The 14,782-nt window shown below is 44.7% G+C and overlaps 1 non-coding gene across 1 annotated transcript; it reads left to right on the top strand.

Moving 5' to 3' along the window:
- Positions 1-13,962: 13,962 nt before the first annotated feature.
- Positions 13,963-14,038, top strand: Trnag-ccc (transfer RNA glycine (anticodon CCC)). Its single transcript has one exon. It is a non-coding gene; the product is annotated as a tRNA-Gly (tRNA).
- The last annotated feature ends 744 nt before the right edge of the window (positions 14,039-14,782 follow it).

Raw genomic sequence — 14,782 nt, 5'->3', positions numbered from 1 at the left:
AATCTGAATAGAAGTATTTCCTCCTCCTGGGCTTGTTCCTTCTCGTCCTGCTCCTGCTCCGTCTCTGCCGCCACTCTCGTCGCCTCCGTCCGCGACGGCAGAGACGGAGAAGTGAGATCGTCTGACACCGGGTTTGAGCTTTTCTTTTATAAAAAAAAGTTTCCACTGATGTGCTGCACCAATACAACTCAACCAACCACCGTTCATTCCTCATGCAATAATTTAACCTGAGCAAGAATATCTCTTTGAAGTAATACAGGGTGTGGTTAAGTACATTTCACTTCTCTCTGGTTTCACGATTTGTAGAGCGACGTGAGTGAATTTATGTGATATCGCATGGGTAATCGTTGTGGGTGCCGTTTACAGCTTTGCTTTCTCTTTTGAAAATGTATGTCAGTTTATCTCGTAGCCCAAAGTTTCTGCCTGTTCTGGGTGAGCATGCAGAAACATTTCGCGAGATAAACAGGAACACGGCACGATTAAAATTCGGGAAGGTTGGCCGGTATGACTATAGTGGCATCGCGTTGTTCTGAACAATGCGGCCAAATTGCTCTGTGTAGCGATTACTGAAATGATGTGGAATTATTTGAAAGGCCGTAAATCACTCCTTACCTGGCGTGGCCTTTCATTTCATTCTCTGGTCTCCGTCTTCATTTTCGTGCAATATATTTTTCGTACTTCACATGCCTGTGATTTGGTGTGAGGGGCTTATGGTTGCACTGAATTTTGTTCTTTTTCTGAAATTTTCTGTAGATGGCTCTTCAAGGTGGGGAAATCCAAGTGACGGCCCCTCATATTTATACCTCCATCTGAGGCAGCAGGGAACAAGTCATTCAGATGACCTCGGGGAAATCTTCAGCGTGCCCTGATTTTGTGCCTGCTTGTGTACTACGTAAATTGCGAAGCTTATCTCTGAATGTTTCCAAGCGCCTTTTTTCATGCAGGAAATTATAGATCCCATTTAAAGTTTGTCCAAAAGACAGATTGCAATCGCCCTAGAAACTTGTTGGTTCTGCATAAAAAACGATAACTTGGCGTGGGAATCACAACTCAGGTGGAACTGTAAAGAGGAACCTAAGAGGGAAGTTTAAAGATGGATTCGTAAAGACAAGTGAATTCCAAGTGTAATATTAGACTCTGACTGAAACAGAGAATGCAGGGAACATAGCCATAAACACTGCTTTGGATGAAACAGTGAATTTGTAATAAAGGTTCTTTCTACTTCCCCACATTCTCCGTTTTTTCTGTTGGGAACCATGACAATAACGCTGTACTGGGAAAGTGCACCTCTGAGAACCATCTTAAAAATGTAGCTCAAACTCGAATTCGTCTGAAATAGTTCAATTGCAGTAACAAAAAATTCGAAATACTTTGCATATATCCGTGCAAATATTGAGGTAAAGAATTTGTATATTTGGCCATGTTTGTGAAGCTGTTCACGCAACATTTATTAAATAGGTTTAATAAGGATATATGAATAAACCGAGTTTTACCTGGAAGTGTAAAGCAATATAGGAAACATCCGTTCACCCAGGAATCCGCACTCGTCTAATACTCATTAAGGAAGGATAATTACATTGGGGTGGTTCGCAGCTTTGCTTTTTAATAAATAGCCCACAGGTGTTTCATAATAATAAATATGAATGTTCAAAACTATTGATGCCAAACTTCTTAAAATGTGCTCCTGTTAAATGCGCAAATATGTGTGCATGTACTGCAATTCTCTTTTGATAATCATGGCCTAAGTTGTCAGACAAGAATTTTTGGCTTAAGGCTATGTTATCATTACTTTGGCGTCCTTTTGAAGTATGCTATGAAGTGCATGTTTCCACTAAAGCTTGGTTTCACTAAAGCCTAATGTTTTTTTAACTAAAGCTAAAATTAATGCCTGCCATTTATTAAAAGACCTATCATGCATGTTTGATACTGGTTTTGTTAAACGGCACAAAGCTGATGCAAACATCAAATTTAGTTATGCCTGTTTATAAGACTTAAGCGTTGCCAATACTCACAAAGATTTTTGGGTGACAACCTTGGTAACGATTATCGAACAGGTAATACAATGCATATATATTAAGAGAACATTTAAAACTTTTTAGCACCGCAATTTTAGGAATTATAAAAGTAACTTCTCTTTTAGCCCCAGCCGTGTAGCCGGCAGTTTGTTCAAGGGACGAACAAAAGACACCCGACGCAAAAGTTTAGACGGCGCAATGGACAGCATGGTCGCACATATCGTCTTCCACTAACGCGATATTTGTTTACCACGCGGGAAAGGCGCCTTCGGGGTGTCGCCACAGCGGCGCCGGCGAAAGCGCGCCTGGCGCGCAACATGACACCTTCCAGGTGTGTGACCTTGGACGGTGGTAGATGTAAGTTATATAAAGGTATACATGCTGAAAGCGGCAAAGTAACCCATAACTGAGTAACCCTTACGTGTATACGTATTTATAAGGGTTACGAAGATATAGGTTGCATTTGTACCTTATAAATTATAGGTTACAAAAATAAGAAAATGTATACCTCTATTAAGGGTTACCCAGCTTAGAGTGTAGTTTCTGCGAATGCCCCCACTTACTGATCTCGTGAGGCGCTTAATTAAAAAGCGACCGTGGATGTGACGCAGGCGCTGCGAGTGCAAATGCTACCGTGGCTAATGAACGACGCGCGACGCTCGAGACGGTGGGTGGCCCAAGACGCGCGCTGGGAGCAGCCGGCCGGTCTGCCTACAGGTCCGCCTACAGATATGTTCGGCTTAGGTCTGCGGCGGATATTCGAGTGCTGCTCTCGTAAGCGGTGCAGATGACAATTTTTAATGCAACCCGCCATCGCATCATTAACTCCTTTCTCATGTAAGCCACCATGGTCGGGACTTGGGGACAATTTCGTGCAGCGGTAACAAGCTATCACTCGAGCTACCTGCGCCGGCCTGGGCCACTTCGCGGTCGTGGCCGCCGCCTGCACAGTGACCGTGCGGCTAGCTCAGTGGGCTTTTCGTGCCTCCGGCGCGTTTTCGCATCCAATGGTAATGGAGTGCCTGGAATCGCTGTAGAACTTTGGTCGCGGCCAGCTGCTCGATGAGCTGACGAAATCACGGCGCTACCACCGCCAACTATCGGGTCGTCGAGAGCAGACGCTCCGCCCTCCGGCCCTCCGATTGGAGCGGCGAGCCGGGCGAGCCGGCGAAAAATGCCGGCAGTGCGGAATCCGCAAGCACAAACTCGTGACGTGTTTGGATGATGTTTATTTACGCAATATCCTCGGGATGTCGATTGCACGTGGTCCTCTTCTAGCTGCTCGGTTGCGTATCGCACACTTTAAAATTGATTTTAAATATGTTCTAGGCTGTATTCGCCGCTGATATTTTGCAGATGATGTATATGTGTTCACACCAATCTATCTCCGAAGTTATCTCGCCTTTAAAATTTTGTGTCAGTGCCCCTTTAAGGTGAAGGAGCAGAGGAGATGGGACTAGATTTGAAGGCTAGAACCTGGAAACACTCCTGCTCACCTCTTGCCCACTAACGATTGTCCCCAGAACCCCCTTCCCAGCCCTCTGCTCCCATCCCATTCCCTTCAAGCGATGCACAAAAGGCACCGTCATCCATTCGACAACGTTCGTGCTAGCGTAATCACCGCCCGAACTCTGCGGCTGTGCTAGCATTACGATGCCACTAGCTTACACTTGCCGGCAGAACATGCTGACGCCGTGCTAGCGTAAAGGCCGTAAGCGCGTATTTTTCTGCATGCGTAAAGCTGCTGTTGTGTACGACGAATACCCTGCAATCATCTGATGTGATCCTGTATTTATATCTGTAAATAAAGTTTTTTTTGTTTTTTAAAAATGATCTGCGTCGGTGGTCCAGTGGTAGAATACTCGCCTGCCACGCGGCTGGCCCGGGTTCGATTCCCAGCTGACGCATGCATTTTAAAATGTCTTCCTTTTTATAAAGAGTAACTCTATTTAGGTTTTGGCTGTTCCATCCGTCAACTTAGGTCTGTGACCGAATAAGGCGTTGTTTGCTGTATTGAGGTGCCCTGTTTTTATGCCTAAGCAATCTTTGATAAGTATCCCAAAGCATCGATTATTTAACGCCTTGCACCTCCCCGAAAACGCTGAATTGGCGAAATCAACAGATTTATTGCTATAATAGTGTAAATTCAAATTATTTGCGGGAGGAAATTGTGAAATACAATACAAAACTAAAATATCAGTAAAAGGCTGAATGAATGAAGTTAAAAATAATAAACAAATACAAAACTAGTTGAAAATGAAAGAATTTCCTGTTTGCTCCTCAACTCACCCGACCTCATAATGAAGCTATATTCACAATCGGTCCCGCAGTTTGCTTCATTTCAATGCATAGCATCCTTCGCTGAGTACCCCTACAGCCAGAACATTGCAAGGGCCTGCGTTTCTACAAGAATGCAGATTTGGCGGAATTAAGCTCTAACAGTAATCGTAAGAATAGCTTAAATGGGGATAATTGGTCCAACAGAATTCTGAAAAGCCAAAACATAAGAAAAATAGCGAAAAATAGCAAAAACTAGCGAACACTGGCGAACCGTCTAACGCTCTGCATTTCCACAAAAATGCATCTTTGGTGGAAGCTCCATTGGTAATCGCTATAATAGCGTAAGTAGAGATAATTGCCCGAACAGAATTTAGAAAAATGAAAATAGTTGACTGTAAAGAACTCACACTCTAGAGAAGTGGCATAAGAATGGTACGCATTAGTAGGCAATTCTCTGAATTCCTGAAGATTTTTTAATCACTGTCTTCTGATTCATGGTGTTTATGTGCTTTAGCCTACCTGTGACTCTTATTTGAGATCCCCATCTTTTTATACATATAAGCTAAAAAAACTGATGTAATCTTTATCTTAAGCCCTATTTTCCGGTATCTGCAATGGGCGGGAAAGCAGAACTCCTTCCTGGTCCCCAATATATTGATGTACTTCACTTGCGCTGAAGGCTACATACTGCTGTAGTATTACCCTATCGATAGAAAAAAAAAATTCATTGTGCCTAACAAGTTCCAGCCACCGCAAGCTGAAGCTCCCCCTACACTAGTGCAGTAACCTCAGTCATGCCGTTTATTATGCCTGGAGCATTGCTTAGCGATCACCATCGTGATACGCCTTCAGGGTGTTCTGCTCTCGTAACGAAAGCAGGAGCTAAACCCATGCCGCGCGTACATGGAGCGGCAGCACGCACTCTTCCACACGCACACCTTTGAAAACCCGATTGGCTGCGGCGCAAAGTACTACATTCGCGTCGCATGCACATAACCACGCTGCCAGCGCCTTCACTTCTGCGCGGCTTCGTCATTCTTACTTCTATTTGTTTATTTTTTCCATCTATCCCTTCCTGCTCGACAGAACTTTGATTGAGGTGCCCTCATTACGAGAAGCAGTTATCGGCTTCTTCTTCTTTTGCTAAAGCAATGCCCAATCGCGCAAACAAGGACAAGCAGCACGCACTTATCCCCATTTAAAGCAATACCCTGAAGCAATCTCTCAAAACATGTTCTGGAGTCTCGTTCGTGCTGCCGACACGCCCACAAAAGTTACTGCGCCCTAAGCCGTTTATAATGACTGTTAGTTTCGATAATAGCAATCAACCTTGGAGTCTACAACACCGAGAGCTTGCATTAGCAAGTGTTCACTTGAAAGTCCATTTCACAACGACTGACGACCACGTCGACAGTGTGAATAAATAAAGTTTACTCTGTATAAAAAAATCGGCATGGTTAGCCGCATATAAAACTTTCTGGCATACATCAATGACAGCAAGCGTAGTGGCTTCTGCAGCATGTTTTGCTTTTGTTTTCCTTTAAAGGAGTACTGACACCAATTTTCGGCGTTAATACTATTGCACAGTTCGCTTCCTTCACTCGACAGAACACCCTGGCTGAAATATGAGCGGCCTGCGACGCGAAGAACCCACTTTCATTGGATCTCATTTATTGCGCCGACGGAAGAACACGCAGAGTGGCACTCAGCAAATCGACATCAGCGTGACATCATCCCGTGCTAGCCAAAAGAAGTGACGCGGACAGCGCTGGTCAAAAACTAGGGACGTCACTTCACGCCCCCGGCCTCGCGAGCGGTGACTGGCCGCCGGCCACGGAGCAAGAACAATATAGGAAGGGAAACGAGGCTTCCTAAGGCGGCCAGATAGTGTCACAAGCGCTCGTCATACGTTAAGCTAGCGGCATCTGCCGCGGGTGAAGAAACTGCGTCGCTGCCGCTTTCAAAATTGCACTACACAGCCAAGGGAAGAAGTGCTGGGCTGTTTCGCCTCCTATATCTTTTTGCTCCGTGCCGCCGGCGCATTCACAAACGGGTGCAGGTAGCCAGAGCTGCAGGTATAACTGCTGCCCGGAAAGACACTGTTGGCAAAAATAAAGTTCTACACACGGGAAAGGAAGCTTTAATATAGCCCGGAATCGCAATAGATGTGGCCATCAGGATTTTTATTGAAAGTGGTCATCGAATATCCGCTGCAATGCTAGCCTACCACATTCGGGTGTAGCCCGAAACAACCCATTCCCGTTTGAACCCGTCCCGCTTGAACCTATTCCCGAAACGCCCTTCCCGTTTGGCCCGTCCCGTGTGTGCCCGTTCCCAAAACGGCCTTCCCGTTTGACCGCTTTCTGTTTTAAACTGTTCCCGAAACACCCTTCACGTTTCAACCCGCTCCCAAAACGCCTGCCTCAAAGAGTTCAGATAAGTTTCTGAGCTCGCAGTGCGCTTTGAGCCTCCAGACTTGGGCTGGGCAAGGTAGTGTAAATTACTGAGTAATTACTACAACATATTTTGCTCATTTCTTGCCTAAACATTTAGTGCGGGGGCAAATTCTATTTTACCTTGACTCTAACTCTAGCGGTAGATGGCGCCACCGACATGTTTCTTTTTAAAGCCCTGCAGGTGTTGACTGCAGTATTCTCAAAACATCTACAGTTATTGTAAACGCTTCACCCGAAAAAATAAACATTCAAGCTACTTTAAACGAAAGCAAATAGATATGAGCAACAATATTATGCGTGATTTTTTTTAGAATAATTCACCAGATGTCGCTACTTGCGCCGCGGCGGCCGGATTACGCAAACCGCAAACGGTGTGCTCAGAGGCAAACGAAAACTCCGGCTCTGTATAACCCGGTAAATGGTGATGCAGACACGGTAAAGATATGCTAAAACTCTCTAATATAGGCGGATAACTACCTAAATGTTTGCTTTTGCTTTCCCGCGTACTGCGTGCCCGCGTATAAAAGTACACGCAAGAGAATACAGCTTGGGGTGTTCTTAACGCTTGGATGAAAAACGTGTGCGAACCATTCCCTCCATGCAAAAATTTCAGGTTTAGACTTCAATGGCCATTCTTTTACAGACATTTGCATATAAAGGGAGCGTTAGCCACACATTAAAATGGATCGTACCACTGGCTTGGTCCGTAATAGTTACCGCTTTCATAAAATATGTTTTTCTGGAATTAGCTAGATCTGGTAATTATACTTCGCGAGATCTTTTTCCTACGTAGAAATCAAACAGTAGCCCTGTACTACTCCTAATAAATTAATAGTTGCATTTGTTAAAACACTCAACTTCATTTTCGGCAAGAGGTACGGATGCTACAAACTGGCACTACGACCCCGGAAAGGTTTCATTTTGTTAATTCTCGCACTTTCTTTTTGTGTGTGTGTTGCATATAAGTGCATGTGCATTCGTATATGCAACCGTACGGGCTGGAACTATCACCACTGCCGCGGAGTACGCATGCGAGCAACACGTTCCAGACCGCTCGACCAACGCAGAAGCAGATGGAAGGGTGTGGTTTCAGCTGTAATTCGCTGTGCCCGGTCGGACGTAACGAAGCAACATACGTGTTGTTTTTTAATCGGCGCCGCGTATCGTAAAACGGACCATTGAAGAAAGGTTGCAGGTTAAAGGTTGCAAATTATACAAGTCTGCATACTTTGGCTTCGCCAGCCGTATCGTTTTTTTTACGGTGAAATAAGCATGACGTAATTTCAACTTAATTTTCAAGTTACGGCGGGCGCAAGTAATTTTTCACTTTCGGTTACTTCGGACGTAACTCAAAACATGTGGTTAAAATACAGTCGGACGCAGCTTTAATTTCAAAAATCGCACGCCTCGGTCCGAGTCACCCGAGTCGAAACTGGTTTCGTTATTCAGGGAAGGGGGTAAATGAGAAAATACGAAACGGGAAGGGCATTCTGTACCGGCTCGAAGCGGCAGAGAACAAACGAGAAGGTTCGAATGGGAACGGGTTCAAACGGGAAAAGGCGAAATGGGAAATGGCGAAAAGGGAAGGTCGTTTTGCGCCGGGTTGAAACGGGAGGGAACAAGCGGGAAGGATGAAATGGGAATGGGTTCAAACGGGAACCTCCCCCACCTTCAGGCAGCTCAGCCGTTCGGCTCCAATGGCGGCGCGGTCGAAACAACGCCCCCACCGGCCTCCGCAGTGTTTTGACGTCCACATAAAGCGGTGAGGTCATGCCGGGATTCTGTCATATGCGCCTTTCGGGCTGAAAGCGCGGGAAATTGAAACAAACGATTTTCAGGCCGTTTAATGTAAATAATTATCGCACGCTGAAGTATTTAAAGGGCTGTTTCGGGTTCCCCAGACCATTAAGCACGATAAAAGCAATAACAATGGAACATAAAATTTTCGTACATAACATAAAATTTGCTCCTTTAAGAGGCAGCCCGCTTGCATACCGAAATCGTTTGGCGAACTGCATGCTCTGAAGGGCTCTTTAAAATCATTACTGTAAGTATAAAGGGAACCTTTTTCTGCCCTCTTGCGGAGCATCGTAGAGGTCCACTAGCCTCGTTGGACCGGGTTTTAGTCAGATAATAATGTCAGATAATAACGAAATGGAGGAGCAGTGGGTCTGAATAGAGCACCAATCAATGAATGGAAGCTCGGGGGATGGATACTAAAAGAACCATCCATAACATATATCCGACACTTGTCACACCCCAACCCTTGTGTCACCGTCTGACAGGGCGCGTCTTGTTTCGTCAAACAAAAACTATCGCACATTACGCTGCAGAAAGACGCGACATGTCACGATATTCAAACGCAGCTCCTACTTCAACCTTACTCAACCTCCAGATCATCGCGTGACTTCTACTGGCTAAGCATAATCTCTGCTTACCCTCAGCTCGTTTGGTGATATTGCCACGGGAAGAATAAGACGAGAGCTACCGGCCCAACCTCTGAAGAAGAATAAGACCCAGCTGGGAAGGCTCCTTGATGGCCGACGTCGTGTATATAGTGTAAATACATCACTCGCATCTTCCATGGTTTATTTCCTGTGTCCTGCCGCCACGTAACAATATCACAGCCCATTTGAGGTTTAGGCTGACCTTATAGAGACGCTGCTCACTTCGGCAGCTTACTCGGGCATGCTTATTATTATTGTTATTATTATTATATTATTATTATTATTATTATTATTATTATTATTATTATTATTATTATTATTATTATTATTATTATTATTATTATTATTATTCACCGCTGTGTCACATCAATAGAGGATGTTGTTAATGCCTACCCGGACACTAAATTTCTTATATGCGGGGATTTCAACGTTCCCGGTGTAGACTGGGATGATCGCACTGTCAGACACGATCATCATTACATTTCCCAGAAGGGCTACTGTCTGTTAGACTTTATTTCTTTCACTGGTCTGGAACAAAGCAATAGGTGTAAAAACATTTGTGGTAATGTTTTAGACCTTTGCTTTTCCAACCAGGCGGACCTTACCATTTCTCTGTCGGATACCTTGCTGGTCCGTCCCGACAAATTTCATCCTGTCCTTCATATCTCACTGCCGTATATGTCGGGGCAATCGAGATGCTCCGGCCATTCTGCACATCCGACGTACAATTATGCTGCTGGAGATTACGTTGCTTTTTATAACTACTTATGTAACACTGACTGGTCTCTCCTTGTCAAACTTCCCTCTGTTGATGACCAAGTCGAGAAACTTTCTACAATTATTCAGCAAGCAATGCAAATGTTTATACCAAAAACGTCCGGAAAGAAATCTAAATTTCCGAAGTGGTTTTCTGCGGAACTGCGAAAGGCTTTAAAATGTAAAGCCCGTGCTCACAAGAAAATTCGCGGGCTACAATCCGAAGCTTGGAAAAAAGAGTTTAAGTATTTCAGAGCCCTGTGTAAAGAGCTGTATGATCGCGATCGGTCAGACTACATAGCCAATGTAGAAATCAGCGCTACACGCGACCAGAAAAGTTTCTGGCAGTATGTTCGCTCTCGATCTGCTGGCAAGGTTGCCGAAATCGTTAACCTTCTAGACGACAATGGAAACCCGATTGGAGACGTTGCTAATGCCTTTGCGGATCATTTCAGCTCAGTATTTCCAAAGGGTGAAGTTAACATTTTGTCCAACTCTTCCTCTGTGTCGTCTAATTTCTGCGTTCCCAGAATAAGTGAGGGCGACGTTCGGAAAGCCCTGAAGCGCCTCAAACCGTCATTTTCCTGTGGCCCTGACGGCATTCCCCCCGCAATATTAAAAACCTATGGGGAGCTTCTGATTCCCATACTAACCGCTATATTTAATAATTCAATTCAATCTGCTACTTTTCCAGCAGCCTGGAAGTTAGCACGCTTGGTCCCTGTCTTCAAAACTGGTGCTAAAGATAGTGCTAGAAACTATCGGCCTATTTCGCTACTCTGTGCGGCGTCTAAGCTTTTTGAGACTGTGTTGCACGATGTTTTAACTTCCAGTGTTAAGGGAATACTAATATCCGAACAGCACGGGTTTATGTCCGGACGTTCCACAACCACTAACCTCGTTTCTCTCATGCAGCGAGCGTCCGAAGCGGTTCATCATAGGAGGCAGCTTGATACTGTGTACTTTGACCTGAGCAAGGCTTTTGATGTGGTCAGTCACCCATTGTTAATTTCTAAACTGTCACTCCTGAACATAGATAATTCAATTCTTGACCTCCTAATTAGTTACTTGCGTGGGCGGACCTGCTACATAAATGTTAACGGCCAGCAATCCTATCATTACTGCGTTTCAAGTGGTGTGCCACAAGGGTCTGTTCTAGGCCCTCTTTTGTTTTCTTTATTTGTCAATGATGTTTCAGCTGCTATAGGGCATTCTTCTTTTTTACTTTATGCTGATGACATCAAGATTTTTAGGGAAGTTTCGTCTCTTAGCGACTGCGGGCATTTGCAAAGAGACGTGGATGCATTTACACTCTGGTGTAAAGAGAACGAACTGATAGTGAACGCCGCGAAAACCAAAGTGTTGTCATACACGCGTAAAACAGACTGCCTGCGTTATCACTACTCAGTTCACGATGTTACTTTGCCTCGAATCTCGACAACTGATCTTGGCGTGCTCTTTGATAACCAGCTGACTTTTACATTGCGCGTTCGATTCATCAAACAGCGAGCTCTCCGCCGCTTGGGCATGGTCTGCCGGATGTCTAAGGAATTCCGTAGTGCAAAGTCCTTCCTGAAACTGTACTCCACTGTCTGTCGTCCCGTGCTGGAATATGCCTCGGTTGTCTGGAATGGTACATGCAAATCTAACAGCAGGGCCATTGATAAAGTGCAGAATAAGCTGCTGTCCATACTTAGACATCGCTTCCCTCACGAGTATCACCGTCTTGACTCTGGACCACGGTACTTGCAAGTGCTGCCTGAGCTAAAGGCTAGGCGCGATACAGCTGACCTCTTATTTCTTTTTAAGCTCATACATGGACAAATTAGCAGCGCGGAACTTCTTTCTGAGCTCCAACTAACAGTGCCTCTTAAAATCACGAGAAAATGTCATCCTTTTCGTACTCTCAGCTCCTGTAACCGACATTGCCCGCTGTTCAGGCTGCAGAGCACGTGTAACTTCTACTCTGCAGACGTAGATATTTTTAACAGCTCCCTCAATCAGTTCAGTTCAGACACTTCCAGAATTCTCATTCGCTAATATGCTCCCTCTTATTCTCTTACATGGAACTATATGGAATATTTCTTTGCTGAGTCATACTGAATGGATCTTGTTCTAGTTATAGTAACTTCTTTTTACCTGCTTCCCTTACTGTATAGAGAGTATGCTGTTTATATGACTCTTTTGTTGTTTTCCATTTTATGGATTGCTGTTATAAGGTTACACGATATCTGTAGTGTGCAGATGTTCTGTTTCATCAGTACGATGTAATTACCAACTCTGTTATATCCTGTCAGTTTTTGTTTGTGTTCATTGCATGTAGTGTATACGCTACCTACGTTTTTGTCGTGATTTGTACGGTATACTTTGTAATATACATTCTAAAAGTTATTTTTTTTCTACTCTTTTATTTTAAACGCTGTCAAAGTGTTCTTTCCTTTCAATTTTTGTTTTCCTTTTTTTGTACCTGTATCCATCTGTGTACCAGCACTAAGGCCTCACGGCTGTTCCTGGGCACAATAAATATACATGATTGATTGATTGATTGATTGATTGATTGATTGATTGATTGATTGATTATTATTATTTTGACATTCGAAAACACCTGCGCACTGACTGCACTGCGGAGCAGGTCTACAGCTTTAGACGGGTATTGAATGTTTTTGAACATTTTCATAACTAATTCTTAACTTCAACAGTCTTTTTGGTTATTTTACAGGCCTAACAGATACTGTGGGGTTCTAACAACACATTTAAGCAACTCATTCGACGAAACAAAATAATCTGTTGGTAACTCGGTCAACTCAATTCCAGTACGAACAACGTTTTCTAACGAAGAAAAAGATAAATGACATTGAACTTCAGTTTAGGGCTATGCGACCTAGGCAGTGAAATTAATTTTATTGATTTATTCTAGGGTTTAACGCGCCGACGCAACGCAGGCGATGAGGCACGCCGTAGTGGAGGGCTCCGAATTAATTTTGACCACCTGGGGATCTTTATCGTGCGCCGAAATTTCGTACACACGCAGTGAAATTAAAGAGAAATACTAAAATCAGTGTTATCACAGTGTTCAGTACATGTTAGCAGTAAAGTTGGACGATAAAACGTAGCTAGCGACACCACTACAAACAGTGAATTTCGTTGACGGCCGCTAACCCCACCAATACTTGATGATATAGAGTCGCGGCGAGGAAGTGGCTTATGGGTCGCCACTGTTAATGTGTTTTTTTTTATATCTGGATTATGTATTCAAAATTTCCGTTAAAATTGGTGTAATTGTGCTAGGCACAGCAATCTCATTTTTGGAATCAGGCTCGTATTTTGTCTTCATGGGCACCTTAAAGTATTTTTTTTGAGTATCCTGAAACACTTGTTTTACATTTTCTCGAGTAATTTATTGGTCAAAACATAAATTACATAACTTGAAGGACCTAACAGATATTGTGGGAACTGCGAGAACACGTACGAGCCAGATGTGCTTCATTTACCGCGTCAGAAATAAAATTATCAAATGTCTGAAATTTTATTGCGCATCCCTCCGAGTAACCCCTAGATGAGAAATGAATATAAAGCTTTATGGCTCTAAGAGATACTGTAGGAGATGTGAAAATAAGCTTAACCTATATTCGCGCAGTATCGCTTGCGTTAAAATATGTAAATAACCCGGAATTCGTTTGTATAAAGCCATGCTGAGTATTACTATTGCGCGAAAACAGATTTCATAATTTAAGTGGCGTAATATATATTGTAGAAGTTGGGAAACTACGTTTTAAGCCAAATGTTATCATGTGTCCTCGCTTGGTAGCGACAGTAGTATCCGCGAGGATCGGCACGTAATGAACTCTTATCTAGTGACTTCCAGGTAATATAGGCTTCAAATAAATATAGTTATTGCAGAGTGCGAACATTTAGAGGGAACGAAGCACGCCAAGCCCGACGGTGACCCACATTCGAACTTTGTCCGTATACCGTCTGAACGGCCTCGTGGACCCCGTTTCATCGTTGGCATCGGTGGTTCAGTGGTTGAATACTCGCCTCCCATGCGGGTGGGCCGGCCTGTGTTCGATTCCCGGCCGACGCAGCTTTTTTAAATGCGAATGCATTTCTTAGTCGGGGGTTGTCGTGCTCCGTCGGCGTGCGCCCGCAGGTGTACCTTGCGCGAGAGAACACGAGATGCCGCGAGCAAGCTCGCCTTCTTCTTCTTCTTCTCTACTTTCTCGTCGTTCAAAGCGCGTGCAAGTTCCTCTTTCTCCTCCTCTGCTTTTAAATGCGAATGCATTTCTTAGTCGGGGGTTGTCGTGCTCCGTCGGCGTGCGCCCGCAGGTGTTATCTCTCCGCGCTCCTCCTCGCTCCTAGCAACAGCTGTGGCGCGCCTAGCAACCGGAGCAGGTGGTAGCTCGGGCGGGAGTAGCGGAGGGCAAGGGGAGAGGAGGAGCGCGCTCGGGCGTGTGAGGGCGCTCGCATCGCGGAGCTCGGGCGGAGGAGCGGAGAGTAAGTGGAGAGGAGGAGCGCGCTCGGGCTTGTGAGGGCGCTCGCATCGCGGAGCTCGGCGGGCTCTCTCTCCTCTCCGCGTACCCTCTCTCCGCTCGCTGCGCTCGGAATCTATATAATGCAGTGGAGCGCGCGCCTGGCGCCTTGATAGCGATTCTTCATTAAGTACGCCATTAATAATAATTACTCGCACCGCACTCATAGGTGCACCCAATGCATTCGCATTTCCGCACGATCCCCTTCGGGGAGGTGGGGGGATTTTTTTTGTCTTTTTCCTAGCTTGTGCATTCTTTTTTTTTACGAACACAGAGGGGCTGGTGTATATTCCAATGGA

Source organism: Haemaphysalis longicornis, unplaced genomic scaffold, assembly GCF_048455015.1.
Source record: "Haemaphysalis longicornis isolate Haplotype H1 unplaced genomic scaffold, Haemaphysalis longicornis Haplotype H1 scaffold_1, whole genome shotgun sequence".
Classification (NCBI taxonomy): domain Eukaryota; kingdom Metazoa; phylum Arthropoda; class Arachnida; order Ixodida; family Ixodidae; genus Haemaphysalis; species Haemaphysalis longicornis.
This window is presented reverse-complemented; position numbering and strand designations above follow the sequence as displayed.